This window comes from Tupaia chinensis, unplaced genomic scaffold (assembly GCF_000334495.1).
Source record: "Tupaia chinensis unplaced genomic scaffold, TupChi_1.0 Scaffold000680_1, whole genome shotgun sequence".
Lineage (NCBI taxonomy): Eukaryota > Metazoa > Chordata > Mammalia > Scandentia > Tupaiidae > Tupaia > Tupaia belangeri.
This window is the reverse complement of record NW_006160204.1, coordinates 2,090,529-2,110,158: the sequence shown is the minus strand read 5'-3', so window position 1 is coordinate 2,110,158 and position 19,630 is coordinate 2,090,529.

Below are 19,630 nucleotides of genomic sequence, written 5' to 3'. Positions count from 1 at the left end.
GAGCTTTGCAGTCAAAAAGAAAGCTTATGTGGAGAGCGGATGTCTTGTTGGAGAAAAGCAAACTTGGTGGATTCAGAGTGACGGAGGTGCAGAGCAGTGCTCCAGGACGTTGTAGAGGCAGCAGAGGTGGGAGTGAGGAGAATCCTTTAGGTCCTTATCAGAATGAAAAGACTTTTATTTTTAATCATTTTATCATTGTACTTTATTTATTTATTTATTTATTTATTTGGAGAGGTATTTTTTTTGCTATAGGACGCGTGCGCTCGCCAGACAGACAGAGAGAGACATAGAGACAGAAAGCGAGAAATCGCCCCCCAGAGGGGATGGTCACGCCACAATCCCTTCTCCTCCATTCTCCTCTTGGGATCTTGGGCATGCACGCACATGCGCCCGGCGTGAGTTTTAAGCCACTGGGTCTGGGACGTGAACCGTGGTCGACTATGTGGGAGTCCAGCGACATAGCCATTACGCTAACTGCTGGTTCGACAATCGTACATTTCTATAGCACATCCTATGGTTTTCCAAAGTATGCATGCAGTACATGACAATCAAATCAAGGTTACTATCATATACATCATTTTAAATGAGAATTTGCATTCGTTTGTTCATTAAGTGTTTCTTCCCTAAGCTCCTCCCCTCCCCCACCCTTACTATCCCTACCCTCTCATGCGAAGTTTGTTATATACTTGTCCTTTTTACTATTATGTCTTTGGATCATTCCATTTTTACCACAGATATCCCCACTCAATAGATAGGGGATGAAAAGACTTTTACTCGGATTGATATGGGAACCAAAACCATTGGAAGGTTTTGATTATGTGTTTCGTGATCTGAAAGAAGGTCCTTACTGGGATGATTCTGACCGCTACTTTGAGAATACTGTAGGGAGAAAAATGCAGAAATGGATCAATGAGGAGGCTATGGCAAAAACCTAGGAAATAGATTGTTCGGACCAGGATGTAATAGCAGAAATAAAGACAACCAGATTCTAGAAACAATTCTAAGGCAAAGTCAAAATTTGCCTACAGATTCGACACAGGACTAGAGAAAAAGATGAGCATTTTGAACGTGTAAAATATCGTCATCCAGGTGATTCTGGCCACTACTTTAAGCATAAACTCTAGGGAGAAAAATAGGGAACTAGGTGAATGAGGAGGATACTATAAAATCCTAGAAGATAGGTGACAATTGTTTGGACCAATGTGTAATAGAAGAAGTAAAGAGAAATAACCAGATTCTGGATCTGTTTCTAACTTTGCCTAAGATTTGATGTAGGTATGATGAAAAGAAAGGTAGGAGAATTTAGTCTGATGTAAATCTAGTAAAAGTGCAAGCAAGAGAGGTTAGGAAGAAGGAAGAAGCAACATTCATAAAGGTTTTGACCAAGAACTTTCTAGTATAAATAACAAAAATATTAATCCTTAGGTTAAAAAAGCATACCAAGTCTTTAAGGGGATGTGGAAAACAAGATAGTGACACTATGGTTATTTAAGCAGTAATAAAGGAATAAGCTAAGAACAGACTTGGAGCAACATAAATACTTCAGGATCATGAAATAATATCTTTAGAGTGATTGAATAGCTGCCACTCTGGAGAATACGCTTGACCAAAGAAATAGAGTGAAATAAAGATATTTTCCAATGAAAATGATTGAGAAAATATGCTACCCAGTGAACTTCATTGAAGGATTCTACTTCAGGAGAAAATAGGAAGCGGGAAAAGGGCCTAGAATACTAGAAGCCTAAACATATGAAGACTAAATAACTCCTAATTAAAATAACAATAGCACCATGAGACCAGCAGTTGGCATAATGGCTATGTTGCTGGACTCCCATGTAGTCAACCATGGTTCGAGTCCTGGACCTGGTGGCTTAAACTCACGCCAGGTGCGTGAGCATGAGTGCCCAAGATCCCAAGAGGAGAATAGAGGAGAAGGGATTGTGGTGTGGCCATCCCCCCTGGGGGGTGATTTCTTGCTTTCTGTCTCTCTGTCTCTCTCTTTCTGGTGAGTGCACATACCCTGTAGCAAAAATCTCTCCAAAAATATATATATAGATAAACAAATAACAGTAGCACCAGTCCAGCTGTGATGTAGTGGTTAAGGCTACTGGATCTCACATGGCCACCTGTGTGATTTGAATCCTGGGCCTGATGGCTGAGAAACACACCAGGTACATGTGTAGGTATGCCTGAAATCCTAAAACCTGGGGGTATATGGTGGAAAATGAATTGTAGTGTAGCCATTCCCTATGGGGGTACTTTCTCACTTTTCCTCTATCTCCAGTGAGCACAGAGGGAAAAAAAGCAATAATAATAACAACAAATAACATGGAATAATTAAAAATGACATGAGTATATCATTTCAAGAAAACATTTAAGGATGAGAACAGCAAACTATAAACATTAAGCGGAAGAAAGGTAAAATGAAAATAAGAACAAAGAGTAATATAAACATAGTAGAGGAAAAACAAATTATCATTCTGTCATTGCTATCAAAATGATATTCCAAAATCATTGTCACATGAGTAGGTGACCGAAGAGTTTTTAGCCAAAAATAAAAGGATAAAAGTACTGCATAGATTTGTAATGAAGATCTTGAGAAAAAAAAATTATGTTTCATTTTCTGGATTTTTATCAGGTCCTTGGTGTTTGTCAATTTTTCAAAATTGTTAGTTTCTTGTGATTTCTTTTTGCATTCTAAATGCACATTTACTTTATACCTAATTTTGGATTTGTAATTTCGTATTCTCTCCCTTAAAGAGGATATGCTTTAGATCATGGAAAACTAGATTCACCTCTGTTCATAAGATTTTTTGCAATTAAATAAGAATCCATGTAAAACATAAGAAATCAAGCTTGGCACTTTGAAAGCAACAAATAAATACTAATGTTGCTGTTGTTATAGCATCATCAGAGATTTCTCCAAATGCGACAGTCTGTGAAGTGGATATTTATGTCATAAATTACATGTGAGAGAAAATGGTTGCTTATATTAAAAGATGGTATGGGCTACTTGATCACTTGACCAGCTGGAAGCTTGCTGCTCTAGAACACAGCAGCCCAGAAACCACCTAAATACTTGGCAATATAGTGTAGGCAGGATTTCAGTTCAGATCAGTGATTGGACTGTTATCTTCTGTGTCACTTCCAACAATATGTCATAATGCTGTTCTTTATGACAGTTTCTTCTTTTGGTCTGGAATTATCTCCAGTATCAAGGTTCTTGACCTTAAGGCCAGGTTTTGAAATGATGAGAGAAGTCCTATCTCCTGTTAAAGGCTTCTGTATACAAGCATAGAAAGACATCTTTGGGATGGGCTTAACAAGAAAGATGGGGCCATCAAGTGACCCGGTGTTTAAGGCACTAGATACCCACATGATTGACCATGGTTTGAGTCCCAGACCTGGTAGTTTGAAAATCACACCGGTGCATCTGTGTGCATGCCCATAATCCCAAGAGGAAAATAGAGAAGGGATTGTGGTGTGACCAGCCTCCCTTGGGAGGGAGAGTGGTGACATCTCATTTTCCCTCTCTCTGTCTCTCTCTAGTGGGCACACATGTCCTGTGGCAAAAACAAAACAAAACAAAACAAAAAACTAAAGAAATGTTAATATAAGTGGAAGATTGGAAATGCGTGGATTAAGCTTTGTTTAAAATTCTGTGATGTGTGTGCATCAATTCTCAGTCGATCAGAACTGGTTTGATCATTCCTTAAATAACACTCTGTGGCAGTATTTAATTTTTTCAGCTAAATATCCATCTAATAAGTGATGGAGGCATTTTGCATGTATTAATTAGTCAGAAGCCTCTGAGATGTGCACAGAGCACTTGGCCTGAACCTGAGCCTGTGGTTTTTATGCAACTATTCTTTTCTTCTCCCCAGTACCTGCCATCAAGAGAAATGCTTTTCACTTGATGATGAATTTCTGTCAGTCCACAGGCAGTAAGTTTGATTAGAAATTAAAGTTAAATATAGGTTCAAAGGGGAAAAAAAGTAATATTTAACTTGGGAAGGACACATTTGCCTTTCAGCAATCTGCAAAATGCCATAGAAACATTGCATCATTTCCTTCTGCAGAGTGTTGCTTCTCAGAGGAAGATTGGTTATTGCTTTGTTTCTACACATTTGGGTCATTTATTTTCTTCTTTTGACCTTTGCCATGCTTTTGCTTTGGTTAATATACATTTTGTAGAACTTCGGTCTGAATACTGAGCTGTAATGAAATGTGTATTTGTGTGTGTTTGAAGTCTTTCATACTAGAAACCTGTGAGAAGCTAATGTATACAGGAGAGAAAGATGAAATATCTCTTGTAGAAGTCAGACTCCTGGCAACCCAGAGAATATTTTCCATATACCCCAGTGAAAATAGGGTCTTTTCTTCCTAGCATATATTTCTCACATCATAAAAATAAAAATTCCTTCTTTGTCAGGCTCGCTTTATCACTGGTTCTTTGACTATGTCCACACAAATCTAGAACAATGTTTGAGTCATTTAGTTGCTGGCCAAATCTGTCAAAGTGCATAAAAATGTTCTGACTTAGTAATTTGGCAGAAAGCTGATTGGATAATTGTCATGGGCATCATTGTGGTTTGTCGTGAAGGAGTCCAGGGACTGTCACCTCAAAAGCATGGCACCTTCTTATGCTTATTATTTTAAAGTTTTTAATATGTTTATTTTTTTGTTTTTATTCACAACAGAGAGTGCATGCACATATAAAGGAGAGAGAGTGTAGAAAGAAAGAGAAAAAACACCCTCAGTGGGGTCTAGCCACATTGTGATCGCCTTTCTTCCACCCCTTGGTTTACCAGGATCCTGGGAGGCACAGATACATCCAACATGTTTTAGGTTAGTCTGGCTGGGGATTGAAACCTGCATTTGGCCATGTGGCTTCAAGCTCTGCAGTTTGGCACCATAAAGGCCATGCCATATGCTGAATATGTTAAGTTAAAGGTCCTTGGAAGTCAACAGATGCTGAAAAGGCTCAACTCTGAAATTCTTTTATCAGCCTATAGACTTGACACTAGAAGAAAATATTATCTTTGGTTCTTTTCTTGATATAGTTTTCATCAACTATACTCATATTGCATGGAAGAAGGTTAAGGAATGTCAACATACCTGGACAAATTTAGCTATGAGCAATGGTCTTTCTTCCAGGCACATTCAATTCCCCAAAACAATCACTTGATAGCTATTGTTGGAATATTGGGCTCATTGTTTTTCTCCCTAAAATGGACTAATTAACCCCTTAAAATTACCTACATGTCTTCCCTTCCCTGCTCTCCTGTGAAGGAAGGGTATATAACCACCTAAACATTACTGGATTATTGGGGTAATCAGATTTCTGTGTTTTTTTTTTTCCCCTTTGTACATTAAGTAAAATTTGTATGCCTTTTGTTCGATTAATCTGTGTATAGTCAGTGATTTTTCAAACGATCTTTCAGAAGGGAAGAGAAAATTCTATCCCCAGGGAGTCTTTACTAACCTTAGTTTCCGTATTTGTTATATTTCCCAAGAAAATACTTACAAGATTATCAAATTTTCTAAGGCATTTTTGGGTCCCAGTAAGTTTTTGTTAGGTTCCAGGGAAGATATAAAGATATAGAAGGCCTGATTTCTTCTCTCTGGAAGTTCATCTCAGAGAGATAGACAAATGCACAGACAGCTATGATACACAGTGTGAGAAAGAGAGGCAGGCACAGGCTCTAGGAGAGGGCACTGCCAACCAGCTGAGACACGCATGGCAGGATGGAGATCACTCTTTTCTATAGGTCTGGATAGTGTGAGTGAGAAATCAGCTTAAATGTTCCTTATAGTGTGGCAATTGTTTTTAATGTCCCATTTTACTGGGGGAGTGATAGAAAGTTAATTCCAGTTCATCTGTGGATCCAATCATTTCCTCTAACTTTTTTTTTTAGAGGTTTTTGCTATAGGGCATGTGCACTCGCCAAAGAGAGACAGAGAGATAGAAAGCGAGAAATCACCCCCCAGGGGGGATGGCCACGCCGCAATCCCTTCTCCTCCATTCTCCTCTTGAGATCTTGGGCATGCATGCACATGCGCCCGGCATGAGTTTTAAACCACCGGGTCTAGGACTCGAACTGCGGTCAGCTATGTGGGAGTCCAGCGACATAGCCATTACATTAACTGCTGGTCCCCATTTCCTCTAAATTATATTACACTTCAGCAAGTTTATTTTACAACAAACATTAGAAGATGGGGACTGTTAGTTTTTTGTTTTTTGGGTTTTTTTTTGTCTTAATCACACAGGCATTTGCTAAGTCAGGCATCCGCTAAGTCCCCTTGTCTTGTCCAGTGCTTGGTTAGGGAACACACGAGAGTCTCTGGAGATATCTTATGTTTCTACCTGCATGTCTCCTTCCTGAAGATGAGCCCAGGTTGAGGGCCCAGTGCTCCTCTGTGGTTCATGTCTCCTTTCTGAGCCCATCCAGGGTTCATCCATTTGAGATACACAAAAATACCCTGTGGTTGTCTTTTAAGCTCTGCTTTCCTTTTCCCCTCCATAAAATGTTTTTACCCTTAAGGGTAAAAACTTGAACAGCCCAACTTGTTCTTAGGATACTTTTGCCCAGATTATTTATGTATTTATGTATTTATTTGTATTTAACTCTATTTATTTACTTATTTTTAATTTGACCAGAGGATGGGGGAGGAGAGTGAGGAAGCTAGTTGCCAGGTATGGGACTTGAACCATGGTTGGCCATGTGGGAATCCAGAGCCCTTAATCACCATGCCACCTTCCAGCCCCTATTTATTATTTTTTATACATTCAATCACTGCATATTATTACAGCTTGCAAAATGAATTTTGTCAGCATGAGTACACTGTATATTAGTCCAGTTAAAGATATTCTCATACATGTTATCATCAACAGATTATTTTCTATTTTTGTGGCCCTTAAATGTTTTGCTTCTTTCTTTTTCCCTTTGACCTCCTTCTGTCAGCTATATACCCTTTGTATTTTTCTCAGTGCCTAAGCTTTCAATGAATAAAAATCAGGGGAGAAATTCTGTCTTTCTCTCTCTATTTGGAACTCTAATAGCCATTTCCTAAGTACTTGAGCAAAGAAAACATAACTGTTGAAGTGGGGAGAAGAACCAAATGAAAAAAAAAATCAAGAAAAATATTTAGTTATTGTTATATGTTCTTGTTTTGACACATTTTATTTTGACTGGAATAAAATTTTACACATACCAAGTTGGAAATCATTTCAAGAGAGCAACTGTGAAAAAATCTCACCAAAGGCAGGGATCATTGCTACACCCAGCTTATAGGATATGGTGGGAGTCCCTGTATTTTCATGGCTGGCACGTTTTCGTGTTTGAATTCAGAGTTTTCTGGTCATGGTACAGACCATAGCTCTTTGCTGTCTGACTGAACTTTCATAGATGTCATCACATATCTCTTCTGCATAAAAATGCTCCTTTGCCCTCATGCTTTCTCTGGACCTCATTTTCTTACTTGGATAAATACTTCAAACTTGGATTTGGCCCTATAGTCTCCCTTTCTCCTCTTACCTATTGTAAACTCTGCTGCTGTTCTTATCCTGGTATCAGGGCTACCCATAAAACCCTTCATGGCTTAGTCCATGTGTAATAAAGCCTTAACTGAACAAGTCTGGCATGTTCAAACCCTGAGCTTTCTATATCTATAATATACTTTATATAGTATGTTTTAATATTTTTATATTATATAACAATATATAATATGTATTTATATTTACATATTATATGGTAATATAACATAATTTATAATATGTATTATATTCATATAACATAATATATTCATAAATATATTATAATGTAATCAATATATAATATGTATTTATATTTACATATTATATGATAATATAACATAATTTATAATATGTATTATATTCATATAACATAATATATTCATAAATATATTATAATGTAATATTATAAATATATTTATATATTTATGTATTTATATAATGTTTGTATATAATATATAAAATAATATATATAAATATATAATATGTAATAGAAATATATAATATGTCAATATATAAATATATGTCCATGGGAGTTCCTTGGATATTGTCTCTTAACCTCTGGAATATTCTTCCTGATAAAAGTGTATTTGTATATCTGGGGTATCTTGGGACACGCCAGACAATCTCTGCTAACAAAATGATTGTGGTGGTTGCCATGAGCCGTGCTGTACCAGTTGGGCTTTTCAAAGGGCTGTTGACTGAATAATTAAGGTCAGTCTTAGAGATGCTCCACACCTGTGTGTCTGGTCCCTGATAAAAACTATGGCTATTGGGCCAGTGCCATGGTACAGTAGTTAAGCACTGTGCATTGGGAGCCTGATCCCTCTGAGATTTGAATCCTGGCCCCAGGGGCTTGACAAACTCTGGGTGTGTATGCATGTGTGCCCAAAATTCTGACAGGGGAAGTGAAAGGAGATTATTATATGATTATGCCCCATAAAGCAAGGAGGTGCTTTCTTTCTCTCTTTCTCTGCCCCTGTCTGGTGAGTGCATGTGTCCACTGGCAATTAGGAAGAAAAAAAATTAAAAAAGAAGATGATGACTGGATAGTAAGGCTGTAAGGCGTGGGTGGCAATACTCTGGGGGGCGATACTCCCTGCCTGTTGTCACACATTGCTTCTGGGAGAGCTAAGTGCTCCCCTCAGGACTCAACTGGGAAAACACTGAAGTTTGTACGTATCTCTACTAAATGGTACCCTTGGCACTGTTTGATTATTTTAGGTTTATACTATAGGGCGTGTGGACTCATCATAGAAGAGAGAGACACAGAGAGAGAAAGTAAGAAATCGCCCTGGCCCCTAAGTGGGATGGCCATGCTGCAATCCTGTTTCCTCCATTCTCGTCTCAAGATTTTGGGCACACATGCACACATGGCAAGAGTTTTAAGCCAGTGGGTCTGGGACTCAAACTGCAGTTGACCATGTAGGAGTCCAGCATCTTAACCACCATACATCTGCTGACCTGCCCATGGCACTTTTGACCTTATATTTTTTTCTTTTTCTTCTTTAATTTGCATATGTGCTCACCAGGAAGAGACAGAAAGAGGGAAAGTGAGAAAGCACCCCTCAGGGTCATGGTCATGCCACAATCTCTTCTCTTCCATCTCTCCCTTCTTTCGGGATTATGGGCATGCACATACACATGCCCAGTGTATTTTTCAGTTTGCTGGGTTTGGGATTCAAGCTGTACAGCTAGCCATGTGGGATCCATCCACCTTAACCATCAGGCCATGGACCAATCCTACTTTGCTGATTTTAATCTGTATCCTTCCGTTGTAATAGAATCAGGAGTATGGCAACCTTTTCTGAGTCCCAGCAAACTGAAAGGGGCTTTGGGTTGGTTCACACTTTCCTCCATATACCTAAATTTGTACCCAAATATAATAGTATTTTTTTTTTTTACATGCCCATTCTGACTTCCCTAGGCCCATGTATTTATTTATTCTGTTTCTTCTCCAAAGAACCCACTTAATGTTTACAGGGAATGAGTGAAGCCAGAAGAATCACAAGATGGCCTATTTCAAATTCTGGACTGTTCTCCATCCTCAGACTTTTAAATTGTTATTATGGTATACTCTCTCATGGGCTTTTTGCTATTCAGAGATCAGTTTAAATATTAATATAAGGTGTTCTGGTCGTGCTCACAAACCGCTAGCAATTTCTTCACAGTTTTTTAATCTAAAGTCTCATCCTGTTTTCCTTTTCGTAGTTTGTCACCTGAATCAATGTGAATTCTGTCCAAGTAACTCACAGTTGTTTTGCCTTTCAGATTAGCAAACAGCAGTCTTCTGACAACATGAGGAGTTTTTTCATCCTCATCTCAGATCTGTACCCATAATCACTGTTTCCAAATGCTAGAAGTTTTAGGCGGTTTGAAGAAGGGGGTTAAAGTCTCAGACTCAGCAACCTCTGTGGCTAGGAAAACATGAAGACTGTATGTGCTGTTCCCCTGGGCAACAAAATGCATGCATACACCTCTGTGTAGATACTTTCTGGCGAAGAGAATCTGAAGTATTTCCTATACCACTGTGAATAACCTTTATTCAGATGTATCTTTATAGGAAAGATACACAATTTTCTCTGACAGGAAATCCCGATTGTTGCAAATAAGATATAATAACAACATATCAAAGGCAAACAAGTAAATAATTTACATTCCTAAGTAGCAGAGCCTGGAAATAGGCAGGTTTACATTGGAAGTTCTTCCACATCTTAGATAAGGAAACTGCATAAATTATCAATTGCTTGATAGAAGTCAATGTATGTTGTCACAAGAGCATTGAAGAAAAGTATGGTAAGTTGGCCTCCACTGCTGAGGTCGAGGATGCAACAGGAGTTTTCTCCTGTGGGCACCTGCAGTGTAGGTAATGCTGTGCGCAATCTTCTGTTGTTCCAGGGGAACTTTTGTTTATTCAGAGTAGCTCCAGACCAGGTGAAACTGGAAGCAATCAGGTGGCTATACTTCTCATTTGAAATGCCTCTGCAAACTTAAATGTGAATCTCAGAGCCCTTGAAATTCAGCAGAAGTTTTTTTCTTTTTTCTTTCTTTCTTTTTAAATTATATTTGTTTATTGCTATAGGGCATATGTTACAGGGCATGTGTGCCCACCGGAGGGAGACAGAGAGGGATGGCTATGTTCTAATCCCTTCTCCTCCATTTTCCATCCAGGATTTTGCACATGCATGCACATACACCTAGGATGGTTTTCAAGCTATGAGAACTAGGACTCTAACCACGATCGGCCATGGAGGAGTTCAGCCCCTTAACTACCATGCCTCCGGCTGACCTTGGGACTCAGCTTGTTTTTGTTTTTTGTAAAAGCCAAGGTTTCTGGGTAAGATGGGCTATTGCCTGAGGAAGATGGAAAAGAGCTCTCAGAGGAATCCAGGTTCATAGGACTCAAGCAGCATTTAACCTGGAGTTCTGAAAGTCTGCTTCTCTGAGAGCATTTTACTTTCATGGGCTCAACTCAACTATTTGGTTTTTCTATTTTTGTGTTCTTTCAAATAACATTTATTTCAATAGATCAAAGCTGGAAAAACAGCAGCTCTGAAGCAGAAGAGAAAAACATTTTTTTGATTGGAGGGAGCATATACGTGTGAGGAAATAAAATGATGAACAGACTTAGGGCTTTTCTCAAGAAGTTAATAGCTACTTATGAAGCAGATATGCAATTAAATAGGCCCAAAAAATCCCCATATAGGGGCCATAAATAATATATGCAGGGTGGGGATGGGGTTGAAGACAGTGTAGGTAGAAGAAGCATAACATGGGCATCAGTGTGGGGTTGGAGGAGAGAGACTGGGTAGTCTTAATGGTGATGGAAGACTGGAATAAAGGCATCCCAAATCTTCCTCTGGAATGTCCAATATAAATGCAGAAGTCTGGACTTCCTTAGAAGGCAAATTTCTGCTATGTTGAAAACTTGATGAAGGAAACACAATAATGAAGGAAGAGAGAGACTTGAGTGACGTTCTTTCTTTAATTGTGGAGAGAATGTAAATTGGCAAAGGTCCTCAGCACACAGATTCCCCAGAATGACAGAAGTAGGGATGGAGAGAGATAGGGACCATCTCATTGCCAGTGGTAAGCTTTGCAGTCTTACCTTTCTAAAGGAGTGTGTGTGTGTGTGTGTGTGTTCTTTAATAGTGATAACCATTTTGACCACCAGGAGAAACTAGGATTTTAAGTAACATTCTGAGTGTCATGCATGTATGAATGTGAAGTGCATGTGTTTGTGTGCATGTGTGTGCATATATGTATGCATGCTTACAGCAGCACAGGTAGGAGTGGTGCTAAGAAAATGTGATTTGCAAAACAATTTTCAATATTCAACACATATGTATTAAACAATAATTGCACACAAGGAATGGCAACAGGCTCTGGGGAGTATAGTAATATTCAAGGCAGACATGATCGGTCTCCCTATAGAGTTTAAAATCGAGGTCCTACACTCTCCCAGAGCTATATTCTAGAAGATATGGCTTTGGGGGCCCTCTTTTATTCCTTTTACAGCATATTGGCAATTGTCTGGTGGGCTGAGCTAAAAGTTACATTTTAATAAAAAAAAATCCCATTTCTTTGCACTGAGAGGGCATTAAGAATTTAGGTTAAGTCATAAACGTGATCAGCACAGCAAGCTGCACCAAGATGCATAGTAATTGAGGCCACAGGGAAAGCTTAAAATGCCATTGATTTATTGTGCACACAGGCATCCCCAGCCTCTGATATGATAAGAAAGCAAAGTGGAGGCAGGCTGTAAGATGATGAGGGAAATCATATTCCATGAGAAACTAGGAGCTGTTCAGAGACCGTGAGCTAAACTTCCACAGCTGCTTAGTTTTAGGGGGTTTGATGCAATGTGGATTTGGATAAGGATGGTAACACGGGGGAGAGGGATAAGGACACAGAGAGAGAGTCATGAAAACATGCCCTTATCGGCAGTTGGATGAAAGCCTGACACAGTGGTTCCTCCAGCTGTGTGGCCAGGTGAAGTGGGTGTCCATTGGTCACATCATCCCTTTAAAGCACAGAGGTGGGAATGAGGAGGGTAGTTGGTGAATAATTTTAGGTGGAACCAGAGAGATGGAGACAAACAAAAAAGCAGAAGGTAGATACCATTGGAGATTCCATTTATTATCTCAGAGAGATTGAGGCACTATGAGCCCATGGTCATGATGGTTAGAAATGTAAGATTTATACAATCTGTGCTGGTTATTTTGTGTTGTTCACTATATATTTCTCTCTAGTCATTATCAGTAAAACTATTAAAATGAAGATGTGCATTTCCATCCAGAGACAACTAGAATTTTAAATCACCCTCTGGAAAAGAAAGAAAAGAGTGGGGAGTGGCTACTTTGAGAAGATGTGAGATTAGGTTGTGTTCCTGGGTCTTTTACACTGAACTGGACATGGACTCTTCATTGAATCTATGTGAAAACCCTGAAGGTAGTATTGCACTTGGTTCCAGATTATATTTTCTTTATTCATTAATGATTTTGCATGTTTCTGTGCTTTGATGTTCCTTTTGTTTCACTCTTTCTTGTGTGTGTGTGTGTGTGTGTGTGTGTGTGTGTGTGTTACACTTTTGTTTTTAATTTTGCTAGGGGATGCATGCACTTGCCCAGAGATGGAGACGTGAGAAAACATCCCCGCGCCCATGGAGCATGGTCACACCACAATCCCTTCTCCTCCATTTCTCCCACCATTTAAGATTTTAGACAGACATGCATATGTGCCAGACATTTCTCACAACATGGGATTATGGACATGATTGGCACAGTCAGCCATGTGAGATCTAGCCACCTCAACTACCACACCATGGGCTGGCCCTGTCACAAACTTTCAAGACAGCCAATTCTATCTTTTATTTTACTCTGTCCTACTCTGTGTCCCAGGAGGCCGACCCTTCTAATGATCACACAGCCTCTTTTACTGTCTAGATTCCTGTTTGGTTGGCTTATGGAAAACAGTAGCTGGAGTTGAAGGGTGAGAGGAGAAAGAAGTCAAGCATTTGCTCCCCACTTTCTTCTCTCACATCGTGTGCTTGGGCATGTCCCTCTGGGACCACATCTCCTGTTGGGTGCTCACTTCCAAAGTTCTGGCTTTCACTGAGCTTTGTTCAGACAGTCTCTTCTCCTTGCCTTTCAAGCCTAAGGATAGTTTCTCATTCTTGATAGTTTCTTGATTCTCTACCCTTCTTGCAGATTCTCTTGACTTTACCTGTGTCTCTTTAGAAAATCCCTTTATTAAAGTTCATTTGGGATTCTGTTTCCTTACAGGACTCTGAAAAATACAGTCTGAAAACTACTTAAAGCCAAGAGCTATACAGTCATTGTTGAGGACTTTTCCCCTGGGCTTTACTTAAGTAAAGGCCAATGAAGATGCTGATAAATTCTACTATCTTCAACTTCTCCCACATCCAATCCCTCAGATAGCCTGGTCAGTTCTACTCCAACATCTAACTCAAAAACATCCCCTTCTTTTCATCTCCAGTGCCGCACCCTAAGTAGCATTAACTATTGTGTGAATTCTGCAATAGCCAGTATCATTCAACTGCTCCCTGGGCTTCTTCCCTGGGACCACAGTCTATTATAAAGAGGGAGCTTTATAAAAAATTGAAGTTAGATTGTCACTGCTCAAGTGACTCCAATGGCCTCTCATTGCATTAAAGTAAAATCAAAACTCTGTATGATCTGTCCCCTACCTACTTCCTAGAGCTCTGCTGTGCTTTGTCCACCAAGTTCCTGTCACTCAGTCTTCCTGAATGTGACAAATTTGTTCTACTTTAAGGCAGTGTCTACACACGGTATTCCCTCTGCTTTGGACCCTTACATGGTTGGCTCCTTTGTTCAATTAGTTCTCAGCTCAGACATTCTCAAAGCATCATTTTGTAGCTAATCTAATAGAACACCTAATTTCTCTTCAGGTCATTCTCTAGCAAATGATTTCATTTTCGGGGAACTCATCTCCATCTGAAATTACAGTCTTTATTTACTTTCTTCCTTGCTTAGAGTCTGACTCTTTAATAAGAAGGTAAGATCTAAGGCAAGATAAGATGGTGGTGGAACAATAGCATGTTTAGACTTACATGGGAAGGTCCTGATTCAAACCTTGTGGTCTCTCTGTGCATGCTGGGTGTGTGTATGTGTGCTTGCCTGTGTTCCAGCTGGTCTGAAGTTGGGAGTGATTGGTAGTATGGAGACCTTGATGGGAATTATTTTCTCTCTTTCCACTTTTCTCTTGGATAAATAAATAAACTTCAAGAAAAGAAGGTGAAATCCACAAGACTATATGAAAGAAAATATCTTGCTGGTCTTACTTTCCACTGTCTCCCCAGTGTTTGTGAGTGCTTAGCTCTTGGGCCAGAGAAGTGGCATGGTAGTTGAGGCGACTGGATCCACCGTGGCTGATTTGGCAGTTTGAGTCCCAGATCTGGCAGTCTGAAAAACATACCAGTCACATATGTGCATGCCCAAATCCTAAGAAGAGAAGAGGTGAGAAGGAACTGCAGCATGACTATCCTAAGAGAAGAATAGGTGAGAAGGGACTTCAGCCTGATTATCCCCCCTAGAGAGTGATTTCTCTCTCTCTCTCTCAACTGCACAAGCCCTCTAGCAAGCTTAAAAAAAAAAAGCATAGAAAATAAAAGACAAAGAGGGCTTAACTCTTGGCAAGTACTAAGTACACACACACACACACACACACACACACACACACACACACACAATCACGTAAGATTTACTGTTCAGCATCCTTCTAAATGCTTTTCATGGATTATTTAATTTAATCTTTCCAACAACCTGATTCATCAGGAACTATTATTATCCTTGTTTTACAAATGAGGAAACTTAGCACAAGGAAGTCAAAGCACTTGCCAAAAGATATACCCAATTAGGAAGTAGCAGAACCAAAATTTGAAATCTGGCCATCTGGCTCTTAGACCCTGTCTCTTAACTGCTAAACTATACAGTGTCCTAACATTTGTTCAATAAATTAATAAACACTTCCTGTCAGCTTCTTCTGTTTTACATTTGGACTTTAGAAAGAAAAAAACTACCTAATTTTTAAATGTGAGAGCCTGCCTAACGCCATGGTGAGGGGTTTTTCCTACTTCTGAAAAAGGAAAGTATGAGCCCAGCACAGCCAGAGAGGTACAAATCTCTTTCTTTAATGTAAATCCTTTGAGTAAAGTTCCCAGAAAACCCCAGAGGTATGGGCCTATGGTCTGCCGGAAATGTGACCCAGAACCCCCAAAAAACCCCAGAGGTACTGAGCCTATGGTCTGCCGGAAATGTGACCCAGAACTCTGCCACAGGGATATATTTTGTTTTCTCTGTTTTCAGAAAATATTTAGTAAGCATTTCTGTTACACCAGACCCCAGATGAATGGGGATGAATAAGATAGGGAACCAACTCTCTATGAGCGTTTAGGTTAGTGGAATAGTGACTCTACTTTTGAACTAATACTACTTGTTCAACTGTTTTTCCTGCATCAAATAATAATGAATAAATAGACTAATTGTTACCTGAACAGATGGACTCCGTGCCTGGACTGATGATGCGACCTTGTCAGTTGTTGAACTGGTCCCAGGTTCAGACTCATTCTACAAAGTGCTATGCTCACAGTCTAGTCTACATCTAGCCATAAAAGTGCTGCTTTTATGGCTCCCTTTGGGTGATAGTCCCATGGCTGCCGCCCATTTATTAATACTTGCCAACTTTCTAAACTGTCCTTTCCTCCCCCAGCCTTGACAAGCAACACCCCAGCACAGGCTTTTCCTTGTTAAAGCATATGTTGTTCTCATGTTCATTTTCATCTTCACTCTTCCTTGACACTAGATGGGATTACCTACATGAGCCCTGTCTCCTTTCCTTGTAATTCAATCACTCTCATCTATTAATTGTTTCTGTGCCTATCTTCCGGTTGTTCTGTTTGTCTATTTCACTCTATTACTTAAGCACCTGAAAACCAACAGTCTACCACATGGCAGCTACGTATAAGGATCGCCTTGCAGCCATGTGCAGTAATGCTTCTTAAAATGTAGCCAAGAAATGCACCTTTTTACTCAGTTCCACTACACCTTAAGCTTGTGTTGAAGTGTCTAATATCACCTTCTTGTTTTTTCTTTTTCTTGCTGGACTTTTCTTTCCATGTTTCTCCTTGGAAATTTAAATAGCTATGTTTTAGATTCTTTTCCTCCAGCTGTGTTAACTTTCAAGTCTCCATACTAAAGCTCACTGATCATTTCCGGCACCTATTTCTAAGTTCTGAAGCCATTTTGTTATTTGCCTGTCCTTAGTGATTGTGTTATGCCTTTCATTTCAGCTTGCTCTGCAAATTTAATTGCGAGCTCTGTGTCTTTCCATTTTAAAGAGCACGTAAGGTAATGTCAGTTCTCTGCAACAGCAGGTGGATAATAGAAACAAAGAAGGAGGGAGGAGGTTGTACCTTAAAAGCTTTCTGCAAAATAAGGAGTTTGGGGGGAGGTGGTTAAAAGAAGATGTGGAAGAAGTGACACAACAGCTGGGAATGTGACCTTACTATAACAAATGCCCCCAAAATTTGCTCGGCTATTCTGCACAGATGGTATGGCAGCATCTTCTAGTACAATTTTAGAAGCAGAAAGGCAGAGCGATTGAAGTGGAGACGTGTGATCTCCATTTAGAAAAGGACCTAAGGAGATGCTGCCTCCAAAATGAATGATTTTTGCAATTTAATCTCTAGGAATAAACTCAACATCTGTCTTAGGTCAGGTTTCTGGGAACTAGATCTGAGATGGAATTTTACTGAGAAGTGCTCTCAGAAATAACACCTGTGAGGGAGTGAAGGAAGCAGGGCCAGGCAGAGGAGGAGTTGAACTGTCAAGCAGTGTAAACAGGGCCTCAGCTGACCCTGTGGGGCTGTCTTGAGCTAGGATGTCCCTTCAGAAGGGGTCATGATTTGAGACAAGGAGTTGAGTCTTTATATCCCCACATGGGTCAGTCATTGGAACTGAACTGCCTCTACAGAGGGATTATAAATTTGGGTCAAGCTATTTTCCAAGAAGGCTAATTCAGCAAAAGGACTTAGTTGAGAGTCATCATAGCCAATTCTCTCAGCAGCTAGAAGAATTTTATAGGGGGTCTGAGTGCCACTCCACAGCATTTCCTGTAGCATCTTAGAAGACCATGAAAACTCTCAGTATCATTTGGCACTACTGAACAGTCCTTGTTCAGCAAAAGACTGTTGTCCTTTGTCTCCTGTCACTCACTGTCCTTTAATCTTCTTGACTGTTCTTTCTCAGTCTCCATTACAGCTTGTTCGCTTGCTTGCTCTCTCCCTCTCATTAAATTTGCCTTTTAATTACAGGCACATTCATTTGTTCCTTCAACAAGTAATTATTTAGTGCTCATTTTTTCTTTCTTTAGGTCATCCATAATATACTGTCTTTGACCCTTTTCCACCAATCTCCTTGGAAGATCTTATACACTTAAGTTTCACCTTTTACTTCTCCTCTATTGACTTCTAATTTTTAAGTCCTACTCTAGCCTCACTTTACGATACACAATCAAGTTTGTAACTCTTGACTGGAGAGCCTAAGACTGAATCTGTTTAGTAATGGAGTCCATCAGTATCTTTACCTGATCTAAACATACCTGGTTAAATGAAACACCACACTGCTGGTTTCACAAGGACAGATGACCTGCACTTGTGTCAAATTTACTTCCTTAAAGTATGATTCATGGACCAGCAGCATCAGTGTCACCCAGGAACTATTTAGAATTATAGAATCTAACACTTCACCCAGACCTACTGAGTGAGAATCTCTTTTCCTATTTTGAAATGTTCTTTTCTCCCTCTCTCTTTTTTTTAATATAATAGAGAATTTCTAACTTAACAACAATGATTTATATGTACACCAATATTTGAGAAGCACAGATCTAAAATTTTCCTTCTCCTTGGAGAAGTACTTCTCTATATCCAAAGGATAAATCATTCCATTTTGGTTTTAAATCACTTTCTCAGGGATATGAGGCTACCTCCTAAGGGACTTCACTGCCTTCAGTCTCTCCTATAATAGATTCTTCAGGTTGATGTAGTCTTGTCACCCCACCACATACTGTGTCCTCTTGTACAAACTTAGGCCTAGTCCCACTGTCTAGAAGGTAAGTACAGTGTGTCATACAATGGCATATTGTTCTGTGTTCTTCAGCACTCCCTTCACATGCCCCCCTCCAGTTTTACTAGCCTGCTCCTACCTGAGTACACGTTCACACTATTATGTCATCTGTTCTACTGCTTCTAGAACATTTTGTTGCCTATTGAACTTTTGCTAACCCTTTAAGATTTAACTGAACACTTTCCTCTTGTTTCAAGCTTCCTGCCTGAACTGATCTCAGACACATTGGTGATCTCTATTTTGTAACATTTTCATCCTACACTGTGTGCACCCTTAAAACCTGGTAAAAGATCTAGCACACATTAATAGGGTATGTGTATAAGCACCTATCATATGTACGTATATACATATGAACATAGTAATTAAATAAACCCCCAAATGAAATGAATGCACATCCTACACGAGCAAAGTTTATATATACCATGTTTTACTTAATAGGAAAATTTGTTATTTCATAGGTCTGCCAACCATAGTATTTAGATTGTCTTGGGCAATCCTAATTTCAGGAAGTTTTCTGATTTTTCATGTGCATTTTTAAAAATAATTATTAATTTAATTTAATTAATTTATTATTACTATTTAACTTGCTGTGGGCAGGTGTGCTCATGGGAGGGAGAGAGAGAGAGAGAGAGAGAGGAAAGCAAGCCACCAGATCCAGGACTGGAACCACGGTCAATCATGTGGTAGTTTAGCACCTGGCCCCAGGTACATCTATTTTGTATTTGATTATCAACTTAAGCCTAAAGTCCTAATTTTCATGATCTCTAAGCTGTATCACCTCTGAAATAGGCTACGGGGTGCTGCATACTTACATGCTCAGTTATTGGCAGATTATGCTGCACACCCCATGGTATTTTATCTTAGGTTTCCCCATGCCTGGCTGCTTACCCTAACATCTACACATCACACCCTCCTCTTTTCCCTTTCCCTA